The 23,057-nt window shown below is 38.8% G+C and overlaps 1 pseudogene; it reads left to right on the forward strand.

The window, feature by feature from the left end:
* The first annotated feature begins 3,563 nt into the window (after positions 1-3,563).
* LOC130023699 (peptidyl-prolyl cis-trans isomerase A-like) lies at positions 3,564-17,555 on the forward strand (annotated as a pseudogene).
* The last annotated feature ends 5,502 nt before the right edge of the window (positions 17,556-23,057 follow it).

The raw sequence follows: 23,057 nt of genomic DNA on the forward strand, positions 1-23,057 counted from the left end.
CTCTACATCATTAATCATCAGGGAGATGCAGATCAAAACCACAATGAGATACCATCTCACACCTCAGAGACTGGCCCACATTCAAAAGAACAAAAGCAACCGATGCTGGCGTGGATGTGGCGAGAAAGGGACACTCCTTCACTGTTGGTGGGAATGTCCACTGGTTCAGCCCTTCTGGAAAACAGTATGGACGATTCTCAAAAAATTAGAAATTGAGCTCCCAGCCCATTCTTACAGTCTCATTATATCCCATAAAAGAAACTCAGGTTCTCTCAAGCATGTTTTCCCCTGTTCTCTCAGACCTCCTAGTAGAGAGCCCTGAAATCTCCTCATATAGAACATGGTACCTCTAAAGGGACAATACAGTGATGTCATCAAAAGGAGAAAGAACACTGAGGCAGCAAAACATACATTGCTTCTTTACATCTGCAGGCCAGTAATTTTGGCTTCACCTTTTACAAGCTACAAGCACTTGGATTAGCATATCAAAGACCAATCTACATCTCAAAGATCAGCCTTCTTGGAGTCTGGCATCTACACCCCCAAAGATCAGGCCTGGCTAGCACCTGAGATCTGCTCCATGAGATAAGAGAAGCTGCCTCGAAGTATACTGAAATTATTTACTTAAGACCATTTGAAAGGGAAAAATGTTTAGCCTCATCCAAACTAGTCAGGACATTCTTCTAGGACAGATTCTCACTTAGCAGATCGACTCACAATTTACAATACAAGTTCAGTGTCCTAGAAGGATCTGATCTTACAAATTAACAGATTCTGACTAGGGGGAAAGCTGATTAACTGGTTGGGGAGGAGAGCATAGAGAAGTGGTTACAGGAAAACAAAGGAATGGAAGTGACTCAGGAGCACTGTGATGGGTGTAGCCTGATAAACCTTAGCTCCTTGTGTCAAGGGCGAATGGACAAATCCAATTGTTATCCTATAAATTGCCACTGTTTAGGAAAATAAGGAAACTTCATTTTAATGGCTTCTGTACCTCTGTAGTTTGTAAAAGCGGCCTAATTTTTCATTAAAGTTAGCTGAGGATTATAAGATAAAGTCTTGCTTTCTCTGAACTCTTATTTCCCTTTAGTTTCAGGCTCTAGTTCCATAGCTCTTCTAGATAGTACAAGATTCTTAAGTTCAAAAGGATTTCAACTGTTAATCACATAATCATTAATGTTATTCTACAAAGAAATTTAGATTGAGAATTCTGCTTTCTCTATAGGCTCAACCTTCTGATAAGGATTCACCCTTGTCTGACAGGTTCCAAAAACAACTGCATTTCTTAAATCACTGGGTTGCATGTCACTAACTTCTCTAAAATTTCTACTTCTGATTTCAGCCTGGTTCCAACACTCGAGTGTTCCACATAGACAGACAGACAGACAGACAGACAATGAACTGACTAAAACACAAAACATACATGTGCACACATCTGCAATTGATCGATCAATCTGACCCTTCAAAAAATGACAGGGAGAAACTGATGGTCTGAGAAAGGAAGGGACAGTCCCCAGGGCGGAGAAACACTGCTCGCCATTTCCCTGCCTGACCAGCCAGTCTCCTGCTTGTTAAAAATGGGTCAAGAAAGCGCTTTTGTTGATATAAGCAGGCAAAATAAACTATGACAAAGATGTTACCATTTTTTAGCCAAGGCTAATTCTGAGGCAGGGAGATTCTTATCAGACATGGGGACTGGCTACTTAGTGACACACTTCTTTGTTTCTGATGTCAAACAGTTAATCATAAGATGTTGCATTTTCCTGCCTCCTCTGCTTTGATACTCCTGTTTCTTTAGTTTACCTGCAAAGATCTGACTCTAAAATAATCTGGTAATGCAAACTGCCATTTACTGGCTATCTTTCCCCACTATACTCAGACCACAAGGTGTTACAGAGGTCAACAAGATACTCTTTATCTAAACTACCTAGTTGAAGGCTCCTAGGATGTTTTTCTAATTGCAAGCAATAATCTATATAAAAAAAAGGATGGTTCCTTGGCAAAACTTTTTTCCAGGTCTGTCTCTTTGGCCTCTCCAAGGGGATTCTAACCCCCTGTAAATTGGCCTTTACTTTGGCCTTTTACCCTTTATTTTTTTAACTGTCTTCATTAGCATTTCAATTGACCTCTATCTTCTAGTTAGACCTGGGTGGGTAAAAGGATCTTATGCCTGGAAATTGGCCTGCCTTAGTTTCCCAGAGTCTTTCTCACTAGTGGGCTTCCTCCTAGTGGAGGGTGATGCAAAACAGACAAAGGAGGAGTGCCTCTTTGCAGAGACCATTCACATAGAGGTTATCACATTCCTTCCCCGTGCCCCCTAGAGATTTCCAGGGGAGTATACCTTCACAGCAGATTTTCTACAGATTACCTCTTTTACTGGAGCCACATGATTTGTTGAGAAAGAACCTTGTGGGGGCCAATCCACACCAAAGGAAGGTCATTCTGATGAACAATAAATGCCAAACTTACCTTTCTTGACCCTCAAGCCCAGATCCTGAGCTTTCCTGTGGATCTCAGAGAAGTGATTAGGAATTAAAGCCTTGGGGGTCGATCGATTCTGACCCATGTTAAACAATCTTAATAAACAGAACTAGGAGAAAGATATTAAGACAATACACACACTGGGAACACACGCACAGATCACACTCCTACACTCGCTCGGACCGGTCCTCCACTTACACGGGTGCGCACCACACTCACCAGTCACACAGAGATTTCCGAATTTGCCCAAAGGGCGTGTACGTGATTTTCACCTTCGAGGTTTCAGTTCTTCCAAGTCTTCTCCTGGCGCCAGGTTTTCCAGATCAAGTTACTAATTAGCAGTGCATAACTCGAATTCTGCAGCCAAAGAGAGGTCAATTTTCTCTTGCAAATACATTTTAGGGTTGTAAGGGGGAGGTCAGGAAGAAAAGGTAGGGAGGTGTGGGGGCCATTTGGGCTCTAGATATCGGGCAGCCTCCTGCTGGAGGTCTGCCTCATCTCTGGGGATAGGACAGAAGGGAAGTCATGGTGGGGAGAAAAGGGTGGATCTGTGGGATTGTCCTTAAGAACTGGGTATAAATGAGGAACATTAGCCTCAGGAACAGGCATGGGGATAGTAACCAAGGGGCACTGGGATATGGGCTTCTTCATGGGAGAGGAGGCCCGAGAGGCTTTTCTCTCATAAGAAGGCCTCTGAATCTTTCACAGCATCCTCTACATCTGATTCAAAAATGCCCTACAATCCACAAGGCTCCGGGAAGCTCTCCTGGGCTGAGGGTCAGATAGAAATCATTCAGGCACTCCCAAGTTTTTTTTTTTTTTTACAATCTCATTTAACATGACAAAGCTACTCTGTAGTGCTAGTGACTGGAACCCACAGAGAGTCCTTAAGACCCACAACAAAGAGTTCCCTTTTGCTAAGCGAATTTCCCAAGGTCCTAAGAAAGGAGGGTGGAGGGAGAGGGAAAGAGAAAGGCGGCGTTTTCAAATCTAGGGACGTAGATGTGCTTAACTGACGAGTACCTAACGTTGCACAGTTTTTCTTCTTCGGGGGACGCGATTTTATTCTGGGAATCGCGGCTATGACCCCCTCATTCTGTCATGGGAGTCTTCTAGCTGCGAGCGCCCTAACGGCCTTTAAGTGCTCGACCCATGCCCGCAGGGAGGAAATGCCTGAAAAGGGAGACGGGGTAAGGAGCAGAGAAAGTGACTGAGAGAGTGAGAGGGAGAGAGATTCCACTAACCAGGCCACCAGAAACAAGATTGGGCTGATAGAGGGGGAGGGGATAGGGGGAGGCTGAGAGCCGGGGACTGTGGGGCAGAAGGGCAGTAGCCCTTTAAGAAGGTCTCTAAGTTTTATTGCCAGTAGGAAAAGGCCTGGAGGATTTAAGACAGTCAGGGCCCCTTATATACACATTCTCAAGAAGAAGAAAGAAATTGACAAGGTCCTTTTTCTTTACCTAGATTCCTCGGTGCTTAAGGGAGGTCTTTAAACCACGAACAAACAATTCTTTCTTGCTTAGTTCAGAGATACAGATACATGTGAATAGAAAATGAGAAATATAGGAAGGAAAGAAGGAGTAAGACAGGTGAAAGAAATAGAAGGCAGACAGGACATAAAGAGAGACGAGACAGGAGATGGGTCACTGGAAGGCTGTTCCCTGTGTGAATACCTGGGAGAAACAGACGCAAGACACGGGGGAGGCCCGACAAAGGGGCCCACTCAGGTGCTTACCTGGCCAATGGTAAACTTAGCCGTAGTGGATCAGCCAAAGGTGACTTGCGGTCGACGTCTAAGTCAGCACCACCATAGACCATATGTTTCCCGTGGAACCGCAGGCAGCCCAACCGGATTCCGTAGCCTTTTTGGGGACCTTAAGGGTGCCCAGCCGTGGAACCACAAATTCGAATCAGAGGAGAGGACAACCCTGACCGCTCATTCACTCACACACACATTCCACAAAGGACACAACAAAGGAGCGCCGGGGGAGCCTTATCCAACCCAGTGACCGTCTCATATACCTCATATGAGACTGAACACTCAGTTCTCCCCTTATACCACCCCGTCAACCTCTATAACGAGGCAGGGGCTAATACCCACTCGACCTCGAACGAGATGGGTATTTTTGATTAGGCGCGCACTTACCTTTCTGTGCGTCCCGGTGGCCACCGCTTTCTGAAGGGGAGTTCGGAGGTCGTCTCCCAGACACCGCCCCGCGTGGGCGCCAGTTGCGGGGGGCCCCGCCAGACCACTCTCCGGCCTGCGGAGGTGGCCCTAGGATCCGTAGGTGCTGGGAAGGACCGACCGAATGAACATGAGACACAAGAGACAGAATGCAGCTCAGAAACAGAGAGAAAAAGGGACAGGACTTTATTGGGGGCAATCAGGGTATATATCCATTAGTGAGGCAGCTACACAAAAGGTCGTGCCCATATATGGTTAGGAAGGTTTGTTTTCACCTATCATGCATTACAAGGTTTATGTGTATCTGGTACCAGACAGGAGGTGATTACACAAAGGGCCATGTCCATATGATTTACCAGACATGAGGTAGATACACAAAGAGTCATGTCCATATGATTTATAAAATTTACATGCATCACATACCAGACACGAGATAGTTACTTCTTGTTTACTGACAGCCATGACAGATGTTCTCTCAGGATAACCATACATCAAGATAACCATACATAGCACTGGTTTTGCCTGTTGCAGGGTCACGTAGGTCAAGATGACCATACATAGCACAGGCTGTGCCTGCCGTGGGGTCATAGGTCAGGATGACCATACAGGCACTTAGGCCTTGGTCAGTTAAAGGGCCAGCTTCCCACAGAACCCCATCAAATATGGTGCAGTAATCTTTTATTAAGACTTCTGTGCGGTCTGGAAATATCCTGGAGCGTGGCGTCAGCTGGGTAGTGGAGGTAGTGAAGGTCTGCTGGGCTGCTGGAAGCAGGCAGAGGATCTCTGCTCCCTGGTTCGCTGAGCCTGGAGTCCGAGGTCAGAGTGTTCTGCTTTCCCAGATCTGTGGAGCTTCTCCTATGCGTGAGTCTTGGCCCAAGGGTCCAGAAAGCGTCCTGGAGCGTGGGAAAGAGAAAAAAATCATAATTTTCATAATTTTATGAAAACTAGAGTGATCTTCACAGTAGTAAAGGAATTCTAATCACTGTCTTCATAGGGGAAGGGAAACATTTTTCTTCAAAGGGCCATTTCTATGTTTATAAAATCATTAGCAGACTACCTGATACAGCTAAATATGCAGTGGGCAATTTACTCAATATGTCTCATCTCTATCTTTCCAGTCGTATAACTGGGTGAAATTACATAGTTTTTTGGACCTTACATGGCCTGAGGCCAGAAGTTCCACTTCACTGAACTATGGGCTATACCTTAGTCAAACTAATTGGCCAAAAAGAGTACTTAAAGTGGGAAGAAAATAAAGATAATCAGACAAAAAGAGCAAATCCCATCTTCCTCCATAGTAAATAAATCCATACTCTAAAGATATCCACATTATGACTTTCGAGTTGAAAGAAAAATCCAGTGGTAACTCTATCAATTTTGTATTATCTTTATACAAGTTATTCCTTTAGTATAAAGTAGGATTTCTTGAATTTCACTCAGTAGGATTCAACAAACAAAAAATTTAATTAGCATTCACTTTGTATAGCAACCACACAAAATATTTACATACATAAGAAAAGCTTAATTACTAAATTCAAGAGAATATTTGCTAGTATGGAAATAAAATATTCAATATAGTTATAATTGTGAGGATTCAATGAGGAAGGTAAGTAGAAACACCTGTGACAGTTCAAAGTGAGGTAAATTTCAAGATATAAGTACAAATACAAATTGGGAATGATCTGCCTATGGATAATGATAGAGAAGGATGAGATGATGAAAATGAATTATAGAGAATTTTACAGAACTGAGATTAGAAGTGAAGACAGAGTGGATGAGTAAGCAGTAGTGTTTTTAAACCATATGAAATTAAAACATTTCACAAAATAGCAAATAGGCTTATGGTATAGAATGGATAACAGGGTTCATGATAAGTTCAATATAATACCTATGATATTACATCTGATAGAATGCTAAAGATGTCTTAGTATAAACTTTCAGAGAATCACTCATGAATTTTTATGATAAAGAACAAAATAAGGTCAGTAAATCAAAACTGCTCTGAATTTTCTCCAAAAGTGAATTTGTTTTATCTATAAAAGAAAAGCAGGTGAGAATGTTACACGTTTAAGTCCCTTGCCATTAATTTAACAATGACACAGGAATCACAATGACAAGCAGGGGATTGGACAGTTGGGCAGCAACAATTTAATTCATTTTATAATAGAAGTACAATGACACAACTCTCAAAGGAATAAGCAATTTGAAACATATGTCCCATTTGTAGAACATAATTGCAGTTGCCCTTCATATCTATAAACTTAAAAGGTGAGATCACCTCATTTGTACCGTTATGTTTAAATTTTCTCTTCTGATCTGTGGTGTCAATCACAGAGGATTTGGGAAATGAAAGATTGCTATGCTCTTTAGAAACTCATTTTTAATCACCTGTCAAATGCAAAGCCTGAGTAGTAAGAATGAGAAAAAAATGATTAAATTCAAACTGTACAATCAAATGATCTAAGAACATTCAATTTTGTGAAAATTAAAAATAGAGTACATTTGAAGGTATTTTAAAGAGCCAAATGAAAGTAAAATAATAATTTAAGTAGGAAGAGAGCTCTAAGGAACTAGCTGAAATACTGTTTGAAAGGGACTTCTGTTGAAGTCGTACAATGATATGTAAAATCTTTGCATGATGTTTGCTCCAAAGACATGTTCTCTTAGTCACTGAAGGGAATAGAGAGCAGCACATGTCAATTTCTTCTTAGCATATCAACTGAGTAAAGAAAACTTTTTTCAAAAGTTTGACTTAACATTCTGTGACAAGGTCCCCTAGTAATGTGAGTTAAACTCTTGAATCAATCTAATCTCAAGTCCTGTGTCCTCTGTTCTAGAACTTAGACCTGATGACCTCTACAGTTCCTCTTTTATTTTTTTTTCTTTTTGGGTCACACCAAGTGATGCACAGGGATTACTCCTGGCTCTGCACTCAGGAATTACTTCTGGTGGTGCTAGGGGGACCATCTGGGATTTTGGGAATTGAACCGGGGTCGGCCGTGTGCAAGGCAAATGCCCTACCAACTGTGCTATTGCTCCACTTCTACAGTTACTCTCTTACCACTGGCAGGACAGTTTCTTTAGCTGCCCCACTCCTTTCTAGGATCACTAGTGTGCCAAAACCTTTGACTCGATTCTAACAATATTTCAGTATAGGTTTATCTACCATTTTTTTCCCCCAATTTTGTTCTGTATCACGGACAAAGTTCTCCAGAAAATCACCATGAAACAGGATTTGGGGATAAAATCTTTAGAGTGAATAAAACTTGTGAAAAAGAATCAGGAATAAGCTCTTGAGTGAGGCTATGTATAGCCCAAAATAAGCTAAAAAAAAAAAAAAACAACCCTGTTGTTCTCCAAAGTGATTTTAGAACTTATGGTGTGAAATCATATGATTTTATGTGATTTTTTAAATGGAAAAGATCACTTGATCACTTGACTTCCCGTTAATCACCGATTTGCTCGAGCGGGCGCCAGTAACATCTCTATTTGTCCCTGTCGCGTGCTAGTGTAGCCCAATGGCGTCTGTTCCTAGAAAGGAACACGAAGAGCCTCAAACTGATCATTCATGATCTTGATGAAGAAGATTGACCATCTGGTAGGTGGCAGCCATGCGGTTTTTTGACATACCGTGGAATCCAGTCGGTAATGGCTCTAGTCCAGCGGTTGTCTCTTTTTATCATTATGTGACCAGTCCATCTGATTTTTGACGCCTTGGCAAACGAGAGAGCGTCCCTGATTCTTGATCGTTGATGGAGGTCGGAACTCCAGATTCTTTCTCTCATATGAGTGAAACTTAATACTCCAAGCATAGCTCTTTCAATTTCTCTTTGGAAGACCTGAATAGCATTCTCATCCTGTTTGCGTAGGGCCCAGGTCTCTGAGGCATATATTAATGCAGGAAGAACAGTGGAATCAAAGAGGTGTGCCCCTAACCGGAGGTTCTTCATCCTCTTAGCTATTTCTTTGACACTCTTGAAGGTGTTCCAAGCCGCTCTCTTCCTCCTGCGCAGCTCAGGTGCCAGGTCATTTGTCATGTTGACTTCTTGACCTAGGTACACATAACTGTTGCATTCGGAGATGGTCGTTCCGTTGAGAGCGAACAGAACATCAGGAACGGGGCTGTTTCTCATAAACATTGTCTTCATAAGATTCAGCTGTAGTTCTATCTTTCCACACTCACGGTCGAAGTCAGCCAGTATTTGTGCCACTTGGCTAATATTTGGTGTTATTAGAACAATGTCATCTGCAAAGCAGAGGTGGTGTAGTTGCCGACCATCTATCTGCACTCCCATTCCTTCCCATTCCAGTTGTCGCATGATGTTCTCGAGGGTGGCACTGAAGAGTTTTGGTGAAATGGTATCACCCTGCCGAACCCCTCTCTTGACATCAATGATTACTTCTTTGTAGAATGGTGAGATCCTGGTAGTGAATCCGTAATACAGTTCATGGAGGATCCTGATGTATTGAGTTTGAATGCCCTGATTGACTAGGACTTCAATGACTGCTTCTGTCTCAACAGAATCAAAGGCCTTCTTTAAATCAATGAACATTAGACAGAGTGGCATCTTGAACTCCCGAGAAACCTCCATGAGCTTGGTTATCGTGTGGATATGTTCGATGGTGCTGAATTCTTTGTGGAACCCGGCTTGCTCGCATGGTTGTCCTTCATCTAGTGTTTTGCCAATCCTATTCAGGATGACTCTAGAGAACAGCTTGTAGATGACAGACAATAGGCAGATCAGGTGATAGTTGCCAATGTTGTGGATGGCTCCCTTCTTGTACAGTAGTACTGTCCTGCTGGTTTTCCATTGGGACAAAACCTTGCATTCAGACAGGTAGCATGTGAAGAGCTGAGCCCGAGTATTGATGAGTACGGATGGCAGGTTCTTCAGGTGTTCAGGTCTGACCTTGTCTGGGCTGGGTGCTGTTTGTTTCTTTACCGATGAAATGGTGTATCCAATTTCAGAAGGGAGAACATTGGGAACGAAATATCCATCCTGTGGATTTTGGTATGTTGGCAGATAGACATGGTTATCGAAGAGATCTGAGTAGAAGTCATGGATAATCTTCTCCATTGCTCTTCTGGAAGATGTGATACATCCATTAGGACGTCGGAGGGCAGTCATCTTGGTCTTGTAGTTGGCGAAGGACAGACGGGCGTTACGAATACTTTTCCCAGCTTCTGCCGCATCTACCAGCACTTCTGCTCTTCTCTCTTTGAGGTCTTCCTTGATCGCATCTCTGCACTGCTTTGCGAGCTCAGACGTTTGCTTGTGGTTGCCTGAGGCATGCGCCAAACCACGTTGGCGAATAAGCTCAAGAGTTTTCAAATGCAAAAGATAAATATATATATATATATATATATATATATATATATATGCAACAGAGCTATTGATAAATGCAATCTTCTATCTTGTAGTCTCTAGGAATCTGGGATTCCAAGTAGTAAGTGCTCAAGAAAGAATCTTTTTAACAAATTTGTATCTAAAATCATGTACTCAGAATGAAACTAAAGTAAAGTAAAAGGCCCTCCCATTGATCATCGATTTGCTCGAGCGGGCCCAGTAATGTCTCCATTGGAGACTTTGTTGTTACTGTGTTTGGCATATCGAATACGTCACGGGGAGCTTGCCAGGCCCTGCCGTGCGGGCGAGATACTCTCGCCAGGCTCTCCGAGAGGGGTGGAGGAATCGAACTCGGGTCGGCCATGTTGGCTGCATGCAAGGCAAACGCCCTACCGCTGTGCTATTACTTAAATCATTAAGTCACATTCTTTCACCAGTAGACATTTTTATTTATTTATTTATTTAATAATTGCCATCTTGAAAAAAAATAATTGCCATTTTGGCAGCACTTGGTGGGGATAAATGGTAGATGTCAACTGTGATGTTGGAAATCTAACTCAATGTTTCTGAACTATCTCCCTGGTTCTGAGATTCCTATCTATCTTGGTTCAAATGGATAGTAAAAGTTTTATGATTGCTTAGAACTGTAGCACTGTCCTCCGGTTGTTCATCAGTTTGCTCGAGTGGGCACCAGTAACATCTCACAACAAATTGTGAGACTTGTTGTTACTCTTTTTGGCATATTGAATACATCACGGGGAGCTTGCCAGGCTTTGTGGGCGAGATACTCTCACTAGCTTGCCAGGCTTTCCGAGAGGGGTGGAGGAATCGAACCCGGATCAGCCATACTGGCCGCATGCAAGGCAAATGCCTTCCCTGCTGTGCTATCACTCCAGCCCACAGTTGGGCAGCCTTCAAGTTTTATGTTTAAAACATGTTAGTATCCCAAAAACAATGTATTTAAAACATTTGATAGTTTCATTAAGTGGATTTTGGAAATAGAAAGACAAAGATTTGAGTCCCCAAATATTCAGTAACTAGGTGATTTACCCTGAGTATAATTTTCAATTGCTTTAACTGTCTTTGTACTCACATGTCAAAAAAATATTTGTATTTATTGGGTTTGTTACAGGAATTCAGTAAGACAAGGGAAGTAGATTTCTTAGATTAGTTTTTTTGATTAAAATTAATAGTAATTGGAAATAATTAATAGCTATTAATTTATAGTAGTTGGTAAGACTTAAATCAATGGTGCTTATCCTTTTTAGTTACCTTAAAACATCACATAATGTTGACTAACCCTTTTTTCTCAAATTGTTGTAATCTCACCTTTTTTATTAAATTGCATTTTCTGGAGCTGGAGTGATAGTACAGTGGGTGTGGCATTTGCCTTGCACATGGCTGACATGTGTTTGGTCCTTGACATCCAATTTGGTCCCCTGAGCACAGTCAGGAATAGCCCCTCAGTATTGCTGGGTGTGACCCAAAAAGCCAAAAAATTCACATTCTTCTAAAACTTCAGTGCATTCTTCTTTAGTACATTTATTTTAAGATTTTTAAATTATAATTGACATAATTATTTGTTTCAGTGTGCATAGCATGATGATTGGGTACACTTATATATTGTGAAATGATTATCACAACTGGGTTTTGTAACATCTTTTCTGTAGTGAGAAAATGTTATTGCCTCTTTTTGTAGTGAAAAATTTAATATCTGTTCTCTTAGCAATTCATATATAGTACAATATCATTAACAATAGTCACTTTATTTATACATTAGATTCCAGATCTTAATCATCTTGTAATGTAAGTTTGTATCTGTTAACTAACTCCTCCCAATTTTCCACATTTGTAGATGCAAGGTAACCATCATTCTACTGTTTCTAAAAGTAAGCTTCAAAAAAATTCCACATTTAAGTGAGTTTTTTTAGTACTAATCTTTCTTTATCTGACTTATTTCATATATCCTGCTATACTCAAGACCCATCCATATTCCCCCAAATGGCAGAATTATCCTTTTCTCAGAAATAATGTGTGTTAATTCTTTAATATTTCATTAATACATGGACAATTAGTTTGTTTCGATATCTTAGGTAGTACAGATGATCTTGGAATATATATTAAAATGGAAATATCTCTTTAGCTATATTTTCTACATTTATATATAGTTATATTTAAATATAATTATATAGCTATATTTAACTATATTTTCTCTGGCTATATGCCCCAAAGTAGAATTACCAGGTGGAAATATACTTCTACTTTTTGAATGTATTTATTTAACTTTATTTATTTGTTTATATTTGAAATTTTCTTACTTATTTAATTGAACTGGAGCGATAGCACAGCAGTAGGGCGTTTGCCTTGCACGCAACCAACATGGCCGACCCAAGTTCGATTTCTCCGCCCCTCTCGGAGAGCCCGGCAAGCTACCGAGAGTATCTCACCTGCACACTAGAGCCTGGCAAGCTCCCCGTGATGTATTCGATATGCCAAACACAGTAACAACAAAGTCTCCAATGGAGACGTAACTGGGCCCGCTTGAGCAGATCGATGAACAATGGGAGGACAGTGATACAGTGATACTTATTTAATTATGTTTGGAACTTGGGTGATACTAGCAGTGCTCAAAGCTTACTCCTGGCTCCATGCTCAGAGATCACTTCTGGAGAACTCAGTGGAGCACATGGGGTCCTAAACCCAGCTTATCTGTGTGTAAGATATGTGTACTATCTCTCCATGATCCTTTTTTATTTTTAAGGAAAACTTTATATTGTTTTCCACAGTGAATATACCAATTTAGATCCTCATAAGCATTGCACAACAGTTTCCTCTTCTTTATATTTTGCACCAGTGATTGTAATCTCTTCCCTATTGGGAAAAAAATAACCGTGTGGAAGTGTTGTCTCATTGGAGTCTAAATTTTTATACTCTGAACATTTTTTTTTTTGCTTTTTTTGGTCACACCCAGCGATGCTCAGGGCTGACTCCTGGCTTTGCACTCAGGAATCACTCATGGCAATGCTCAGGGGACCATATGGGATGGGAATTGAACCCAGGTCAGCCTCATGTAAGGCAAACACCCTACCCACTGTGCTATCGCTCCAGCCCCTACTCTGAACATTTTTGATGTTGAGAATTTTCTCATCTACCTGTTGGCCATTTTGAATGTCTTATTTGGTAATATGTCTATTTAGCTCCATTTTTTTTTATTTAAGCAAAATAGCTTTTATTAAACAATACTTAGAAAGATGTGAAGAAGGAAGAAAAACTGAAATAGGTATTCAAACACAGCTTAGAAGAGCAAGAAGCCAGTGAAGAGACATAGAAACATAAATAAAGCAGATATTTGTTCAAGGGAGAAACATGATTGAAAGAGCAAGACTGAGACTAGAGCGATAGCACAGCGGGTAGGGCATTTGCCTTGCATGCGGCCAACTCAGGTTGAATTCCCAGCATCCCATATGGTTAATTGAGCACCGCCAGGACTCCAGGAGTAAAGGAATAATCCCTGTGTGATATCACGAGTGACCGAAAAAGCAAAAAAAAAAAAAAAGAGCAAGACTTTGTTGACCATTTTGTAATTATTGTTTTTGTCTTTAAGTCATATGAGTTCTTCAGATGTTGTGAAATTAACGCCTTCATCAGCGAAGTCTAAACTTATTTTACTTGACTCTGTAGAGAGCATTTTCATTTTATTTTCTGTAAAGGTTTTTGGCTTAATGCAGTGACACTTGGCTTTTATTTATTTATTTATTGTGCTTTAGTGTTGTAACTTTAAAAATCATTTCTCTTTTTTCCCTTTCCCCTTTCATTTACTGGTGTACCTAACATGACCAGGAGTTATATGCTTTTTGAAGGCTGCCTTTATTTGGTTGTAATGCAAAGTCAGGTTGGCCATATGCAAATTCCTGAGAATAGTTCAAAAGAGACTGCAGTCTTAACTGTAGCACTCTCACATGTTCTCATTCTAGTGCTCACCAGGGATTGCTTTGGAGTACCCAAATAAGCTTGCCAAGAGTCAAACTTCCAGATATGTGCTCACACATCTTTATTTTTTTTTTAATTTTTTTTATTTTTTGCTTTTTGGATCACACCTGGTGACGCACAGGGGTTACTGCTGACTCTGCACTCAGGAGTTACTCCTGGCGGTGCTCAGGGGACCATATGGGATGCTGGGAATCGAACCTGGGTCGGCCGCGTGCAAGGCAAATGCCCTACCCGCTGTGCTATCTCTTCAGCCCCGCTCATACATCTTTAAATTGCCTTGCCCTTGAGTTGCTTTATGTGTCCTGAGAAGAATACGTATTCTATTGCCAGTGTGTGAGTATCCTATAGATATATGTTCGATTTGATAACACATTTTGTATGACGCGATATATGAAATATCATAGGTAATTTTCCATGTGTTCTCAGGAAGAACAAACTCTGTCTCCATTGGGTAGGCTGTTCTGTACATGTATGGCAAAATATATTTGTAAGATTTTATTCAAGTAGAGAGAGTGGAGCGATAGAACAGCAAATAGGGTGTTTGCCTTGCAAGCAGCTGACTCGGGCAACCCGTGTTTGAATCCTCCACCACTCTCAGAGAGCCCGGCAAGCTACCGAGAGTATCTCGACTGCACGGCAAAACCTGGCAAGAACCCATGACGTATTCCATATGCCAAACACAGTAACAAGTCTCACAACGGAGATTTTAGTGGGCCCGCTTGAGCAAATCGGTGAACAATGGGAGGACATTGCTACAGGACAGCACTACAGTGCTATTCAACTAAAGTATTCTCTTATGATTTTTCTACCTGATGACTGATCTGTATTTGAAACTGAGCTACAATAGTTCCTTGCTTTATTTATTTTTAGGAAACTTTGATTACTTTTATTAATGTCTCAGTATCTGTACTGATTTTGAAAAATTCAAGATATTTTTCAATATTGGCAGGTCATATCATTCTAAAATTTTATTTTTTCTAGACTGTCCAATTTGTTTGCATGTATAAAATCATATGATCTTTGCATGTTTGCTTGTTTGTTTGTTTGTATGTAGATAATCATAATCTCTTATGATTCTTTTTATTTTTTCACTATTGCTGTAACATTGTCTCTTTCATATAGGATTTTTTATTTACCAATTTTATCTTTAAAAAATAAATTTTGGGATTCATTGATTTTTTAATCATCTTTTGGAATATCTTAAATTTGTTTAATCTCTGCTTTTTTATTTTTATTCCATCTGCTGAATTTTGCTTCTGTTTATTCCTCCATTCCTAATTCCTTTTCATGAAAGCTTAAATTGCTTAAGACTCCTTTTGTTTACTCCTGTGAGACATATTGCTATGAAATTGCCCTTTAATATTGCTTTTGCTGCACCCATAGGAATTAAAAATTAAAATATTTGCTTTTATTATTCTTCTAGTAATTTTTACTGCATCTTTGAATTTTTCATTAACCAAGAATTATTCAGGAAGCACTTTGTTTGGTACGAAATATTTGTACCAAATATTGTCTTTGTTTTATTGTCAATTTCTATCTAGACTTATGTAATTTTGATCAGAAAAAATACTTTATTCAGTATAAATCTTCAAAAATTGTAGTAAGATACTTTCTGTGTCACAGATCACGTGACTTATGTGACTCTTCTATGAGCATTTAGGAAGAATTTATAGTTTTTATTAGGGATAGAAATATGTGTGTGTATATAAGTATCTAAATGTACATATATACCTGTGTATATATACGTTACATATATAATATATATGTAAATACATATATGTAATATATCTCCTTGGGGATATAAATACATATGCACATATGTTTCTAAGTGTATATACACTTTTACATATGTTACATATATGTATGTTATATATGAATATCTACATCAAGTTATCTAATTAGTTATTTCAGTTATAGAGTCATTATTTTCTTATTTTTTGTTTTTGTTTATGTTTGTGGGTCATACCTGGCAGTGCTCAGAGCTAAGTTGGCACTCAATGATCACTCTTGTAGGGGCTCAGAGAACCATAAGCGGTGTTAAGAATAGAAGTCAGGTTGGCCATATTCAAGGCAAGTGCCATACCCCCTGAACTATAGATGGCTCAGAAGTAATTCTTTTCTTATTTATATTTTTGTCTGTAAGAACTATCCATAACTCTAAGTGGTATGTTGAGAATTTTTACAATTAAGGTATTCCATGAGTTCTATTACGAACTCTTCTATATTTGACTACAGATATGTTGAAATGATATAGATAGATAACAATGATAATAAATTTAAAAATATGTCACAAGGTAAATGAGGGGAAGATGTAAGGGACAGATGTTAACTTGAGTTACTTTTAGTGATATTTTATACTTTACAATCACTGTCACTGTCACTGTCTCCCCATTGTTTGTCGATTTGCTCGAGTGGGCCCAGTAACATTGTGAGACTTGTTACTGTGTTTGGCATATCGAATATGTCAGGAGTAGCTTGCCAGGATTTGCTGTGCGGGTGAGATACTCTTGGTACCTTGCCGGGCTCTCCAAGAGAAATGGAGGAATTGAAGGTGGAGGTATCGAGCTTGGAAACAAATTATTACAGTATGTGTCCAAAATTAACAAAATGTATATGTCCAGTGTACTACAGTAAAAGAATAAATTTTAAAAACAGCAAAATGTAATTCATGGAGAGTCAACATTTTACAGCTCAAAGGAGATGGGCTAATTGATAATCAGATTATCAATAGCCAAAAGAAAAATCAGTTATTATTCAAAAGTTATTATTCAAAATCAGTTACTATATACGTCCTTGAAAAAGACAACAAAAATGTAAAATTATTTGAGAGTAGAGTCATGTTAAGAGGATTTAATGTGTGCTTTGTACCAAATAACTTACACGTAGAATTTTCCTTAAATTTACTGAGAGTATTTCCCTAGAAAAATTTTAGCTGAGGTAACATTGCATTATAAATTCGTGTTCCAGTTATAAATCATTAAAAATCAACATGTAAAAACTCTACAATATGCTGATGCTGCCATGTCCAATTTCCTGTTTGGGCAGCCATGGTCCACCCTACAGTGTTCTTCCCCATTACAATGGATGTCTTCACTATTGCAGTCGAAGAGAGCCTCTGAACCCATCTCCTTTGAGATGTATGCAGAGAGAGGTCCAAAGACAGCATTTTTTTTTTGCTCAGAGCACTGATGAAAAAGGATTTGCTTGCAAACATTTCTGCCTCCACAGGATTATCCCATGATTTATATGCCAGGGTGCGTACTTCACCTGCCATAAGGGTACCATTGGCAAATACATCTACAAGTTTGATGATGAGAATTTAATCCTAAAGTACATGGATTATGGTATCTAGTCCATGGCAAGTGCTCGACCCAACACCAACAGTTCTTAGTTTTTCATCTGCACTGCCAAGATCCAATGGTTCAATGGCAAAATGTGGTGTTTAGCAAAGTGAAATATGGCATGAATATTGAGGAAGCCATGAAGCGTTTGGGTCCAGAAACTGCAGAAAGATAATAATTTCTGTCTGTGGACAAGTCTACAGGCTCTGATTCTCTTAACCACCAGATCTTCCCTTTCTTCTGCAGCTCCACCTACAACATGCTGCGAATAATCTCTGGTCCCTCTGTTCTTCCTGTGGTTCTTTCTGATATAGTTTTCTATTCTTCGTCCAGGTCTAACTGGATTAAAGAGTACTTTTATGATTCTGAAATAAAAAATAAGTAAGTAAAGGATAAAAAATCAAGTTCACCACAAGAAGTCCAGTTCTATCCTTTACTGTATAATTGCCTCCTTTTCTAACATTCTCATGCTTCTTCACCCTTCATCCTTATCTTCTGGAAACCGTTAATTGATCTTATCTCTAAAAGCTTATTTCTTATTTACATTACCTACTTGTTATTCCCTGTATGCTACGAGGAAAACTATATCTCATTTATCTCTAACATTTCACAAAAATATAATCACGTATTGATCTATTCTTATTATTGGAAATGTCAGAATTTTGTCCTTTCGTGTAGTGAATATTTATACATCTTTATGCAGTCACCTATTGATAGACAAACAGTTCTGAATCCTTGCCGTGATGACCCCTAGCACCACCAATTCAGCCTTAACACTAAAATATCTGTCCTGTACCACCAGGCCAGGTGGCACAAAGAAAGGTCAAACACTCTTTTTAGGACACTAACAATAATCAAATAATGATGCAATAAACATGAATGTAAAAGCAAATAAGTAGGATAACTAGACGTAAAGGTATTCCTACTTTTAACTTTTGAGAAATTTCATGCTACTTTCCATAATGGCAACAGCAAAATGCATTTCCACCAACAGTGTACAAGGGTTTACATAGTCTTAAATAGTTAAAATTATAGGCTTTCTTGCAGTTGTGAGGTGATATTTCATTGCTTTGATTTACATTCCCTACCGAAAGACAGCATGTTCATGTATGTGCATACTGGCCTTTTAAAATCAAGTTGTTTTGCTGTTTTTGAGCTCTATGAGTTTTTTGTATGTTTCTAGTATTAATCCCTTGTCAAACATGTGATGCGAAAATTTATCCTCCCATTCACTATACTTTCTTTATGAAATTATTTTAATGCTTTGTTCCTTTAGTGCAAAAGATCCTAGTTTTATGTAATTCTTGTATTTGATTTTGTTTTCCTTGTTGTTTGAGTTAAGTCCCATATACAACTGTAAGCCAGTTTCAAAGAGCATTTCACCAATGTATACTTTCACGTATTTTATCATTTCAGGTTTTGCATACAAATCTAATATATTTTGAATCAGATGTTGTGCATGGCATTTTCTCTCTCTCTCTTCTCTCTCTCTTATTATTATTGTTTATTGTGTTATTGTTTAGGCTCGTTGAGCTTGGTGGGCTTCTATGCAACTTTCCCGTCAGGTTTGCTGTGATCCTACTGAGCTTACAGTACTACAAAATTTGGGGGTTGTTACACAGCAATATATGCAGCCATGTTTTCCGGTCCTACAGATCTGGAACAATTTGATGGTTTAGCGATTTGATGAGGTTCAGTTGTGGCACTGGGCAATTTCCGTGTCAGAGAGTGGCAGGTGTGACACTGCAGGCTGCTGTGTCTTCATCAGAAAAAGGAACCTGTCTGCTCCTATTTAGCTCTCAGTCCAGACCAGTCTACCTGGGAAAATTCAGCAGTATCATGTTCTTTTCGACATGTGGTGCTGAGACATGTATCTGCTGGCAAGATGACAGGTATGTGTGGGGGTTCTATGATTTTTCTCTTATGTGAAGATGCACTTACAGGCATTATCATTTGCTTTGAATATTCAACAGACTTTGAAATATTTCAGACATAGGCTACTGGGGTTTTTGCTTTGGTCAGATACTGATGAAATTTTTTTGTTCGTACAACTGGTTTATGTCCCCATGCTTTTATTCATAATAAAAAATAAAGTTTATTTATTCCTTGACAATAAGTTTATATATTTTGGAGGACTATCTAAAATCTTTTGTCTGTACTGTTGAGATTAACATAATTAAAATGTCCTGATTGGTGTGTCTCTTGTGTTCTAGCCTTTGCTATATATATAAGACAGTGATTCTCAAGGAAGAGCATGCATTGGAATCCATTTGAGGGCTTGATAAAACACATATTGCTGGGCTCCCTCTGAGAGGTTCTGATTCAGTGGGTCTGGGATGGAACCTGAGGACTCAGATATCTGACAAGTTCACAGATGCTGTAACAGCTGCTACTCCTGGGACCACACTTTAAGAACCAGTGATCTAAGAAATGAGAAATCCAGATATAGGACCAAATTCTTTATCATTGAAGGGTGTCACAAAGAAATTTGGGGCCAATGCCATTAAGAAATGCCAGAGGCAGAACATATTTTCAAGAAGAACATGCTCTCCTATATCAAGAGTCTACATCCATTAATTTTAGGACCTCTATTTGCAGCCTATTCACCTTCAACCAGCTGAAAGTTTATTGTTCTTCTTTGGTATATAGTGTGCTCTTTAAAGAATGGAACACATTGGAATCAGTATTTTCAAATAACGGATCTTTCCTTAAACTTATACTTCAAAACAGGCATGGTTTTTGTTAAAAAATGTTTTCAAATTGCATATCTGACATCTTTTCTGAAATAATTTATTTTATATTATATTTTAGAGTTGAAAATTTTAAATATTGTTATTCTACAGCTATTTCCCTTGAAGGGATTGCTTATGTTCCATTATTTTAGCACCTATAAAGATATGTGCACATGTGCGCACACACACACACACACACACACACACACACAGACAGACAAAATCTTCTGCACTCAATAGGAAAAAGCAGAGTATGTGCCAAGTCTTTGGTTTCTGCAAGATCTAAACTCCAGAATAGCAGCACACTAGCTATGGAATATTAAGCACTTACTTCATCTCTTTCAGTTCTTCCATCAATAAGATGCAGGTATTACTAGCTCTGCACAGAGCATTTTGTAAGGAATTCATGAAGACTCATCTTGGCCATAATCTGGAGGATAAAATATCTAGGAAAATGATTTGTATCATAATGAATAACAGAAAGTACCCTGAGACAGTATTCACTAAATGTATATTAAGTGAATAAAATAGTTTATCTTACTGGGATCTCATAAAAATAAATACCACATACAAGTGAAATAGATGAAAATTATTTACCCTTCAAATCATTAAAATATTCCTTCAAGCTAAAAGGGAAAGCATATTTTTTGATAGCAGAATCAGAGGCACCTGTTTTTTTGTGAGATCTTTGCTTTTTAATGTTAATTCATATTTATATTTTATATGCAGTAGTATTCAGTCAAGAGTAATGTAATGTTTTCCCATGTAACAAGCTTGGTGAATGTTGACTAATTACCAAAGAGCCATGCAGAACGTAAATGAATATGTTTTCTGCTCATATCTTTCAGGTCATTTTCTATGTTTGCTAAGTCAGTGTCTTATGTTGTTATCCTTGAGCATATAAATTTCAACATTTTATTTCTTTGTTTTCTGGTTGTTGCAAAAACAAAAGTACTATATTTTGTAGAGAGAGTCATCAGATACCCTACACAACCTAAATTTCTAAATTCTGATGATTTTTTTCACAGTTGAGCTTATTCTATTGCTTCATACTTCTGAGTCACAGTCAGTCTAGTCTGAAGGAATTCTTCAAATAGAGAAACTCCATGGGTGCCTATGTCACAGTGGTAGTTAGCAGGAACAACAGCTCCCTATTAGATAATGACAGGATTATATGAGCATAAGGTGGACTTCTGTTTCTTATGATGGTAAGCTCTAAATAACTAATTAGTCATTTTAGTTTCTGGCTTCCACATTTTAGATTTTATTATCCAATAAAACAAAGAGAAGGGTATTTTGGGCAGCAAAAATCAGAAATAAAATATTTACTTTCTTCTCTTTCATGTGTAACATCAGAGAGCTGCTGCTGCCGGCACTTTAAATCTCCAATTCTGCTGCAAGCACAAACTTGCATAGTAAGTGACTTATGTGTCATTTGAATGGCATTGAATTATATACTGTTTGTCAAAATATGCACCTCCTCTGTGAGAGCTTATAGTTATTGAGAAAGCTCTAAGTTTAGAGTGGTTGAGTAAGTATGTGATATTCCAAGTACTGAAGATTAAATTTGTAGATAAAAACCCCGAGTTGTTCTGAATGAGCAAGTTGTTTGTTGGGGGACATAGCTGCATGAATTAAGTCTCCTGAGGTAGCACTGACTGCTTCCACAAATGGTTGAATAGATGTCAGTTCTTCCAATACTCATCTCTGGTATCTACCTATGTCAGGGTGACACAAAGATCTATTCTGTCTTATAAAATGTCTTTATGCTTAATTCAGTTCCCAGGATTTTCTCTGTGAGAACTGCTAGTATACCCAATGATATAAATTGGACATTTGTGTTCACAGAAGAATACTCAATGCTTGTATTGCAATTTCTTTCATGACACCCTCAGTGTGTAATAGAGGTCCAGACTGAAAAATAAGCCTTTCCATTGTGACCCTTAAAACTCAACTTCAGGGCCAGAGAGATAGGACAGCAGATTAGGGACTTGCCTTGCATGCTGCCAAACTGTTTCATCACAGGCATGGTGTATGGTCCCTGGAGCCCCACTGAAATAATTCCTAAGCTCAGAGCCAGGAATGATCTATGAACACCCTAGAATGTAGTCTGAATATAAAAAAAATCAGAGAAAACTCTCAAATTCAAATCCTCATCTTCAATTCTAATATCTAAGTATGTTATGATAGGTTGTGAAACTAACTCATTAAAAGGACTAAAGTCAAATGATGAAATCTATCAAAATTTTTGGAGACCGCCAAGTTATGTTTTCTGAAAGTGAATACAAGCAGGAAATGGAAGAACTGATCCTAATTGCCATTCTTAGTGGAAGCTCATCAGGTACACTTGGTAAACTACTTGGCAGCAAATTGGAGTCAGTATATCTAATATTCTTCTTCTTCTTGACAACTTTGTGAGAAGAGGCAATGAGTTTTCTCCCAGGACTCCTATTTATGGGTCCCTGGTCTCACTTAAGGAGCACTTCTTCCTTATTAAGTGCTCTATAAAGTAGTTTATTCTGGAATTTTTCATGGAAACAATGTCAAGTTTGTAACTATATAATTTATAGTCCTCACCTTTAGAAAATATTTAGTGATACTGTCTGCAAGTTTTTAATAAGCGACTGAGATCATTTATCTGAATCAAGAGATTTGAATTCATTGTTCAAAGGACAAAGGAAAAGAGACAGAACACCAAAAGAAGTAGGATTTACTGAACATTATTAGAAAGGCACGATTCCATCTGACATTTGCTCTGGGAACGGGTATGGATTACTGTTGACAGATACTTGTATTTCCAGGTATAATTGCTCTTCCTGAGTTCTTACTGCCCCTGCTGGAGTTTCCAGTATATCATTATTATTTGTGCTTCAAAAGACATTTTTCACATAATTGCCCCCCATTCAAAAATTTATGACTCCTAATAGTCTATGCTTAGTATAACATATCTTCCTTTTTAAAGTCTGTAAAATATGACTCA

This window comes from Sorex fumeus, unplaced genomic scaffold (assembly GCF_029834395.1).
Source record: "Sorex fumeus unplaced genomic scaffold, SorFum_2.1 ptg000024l, whole genome shotgun sequence".
Taxonomy (NCBI): Eukaryota; Metazoa; Chordata; class Mammalia; order Eulipotyphla; family Soricidae; genus Sorex; species Sorex fumeus.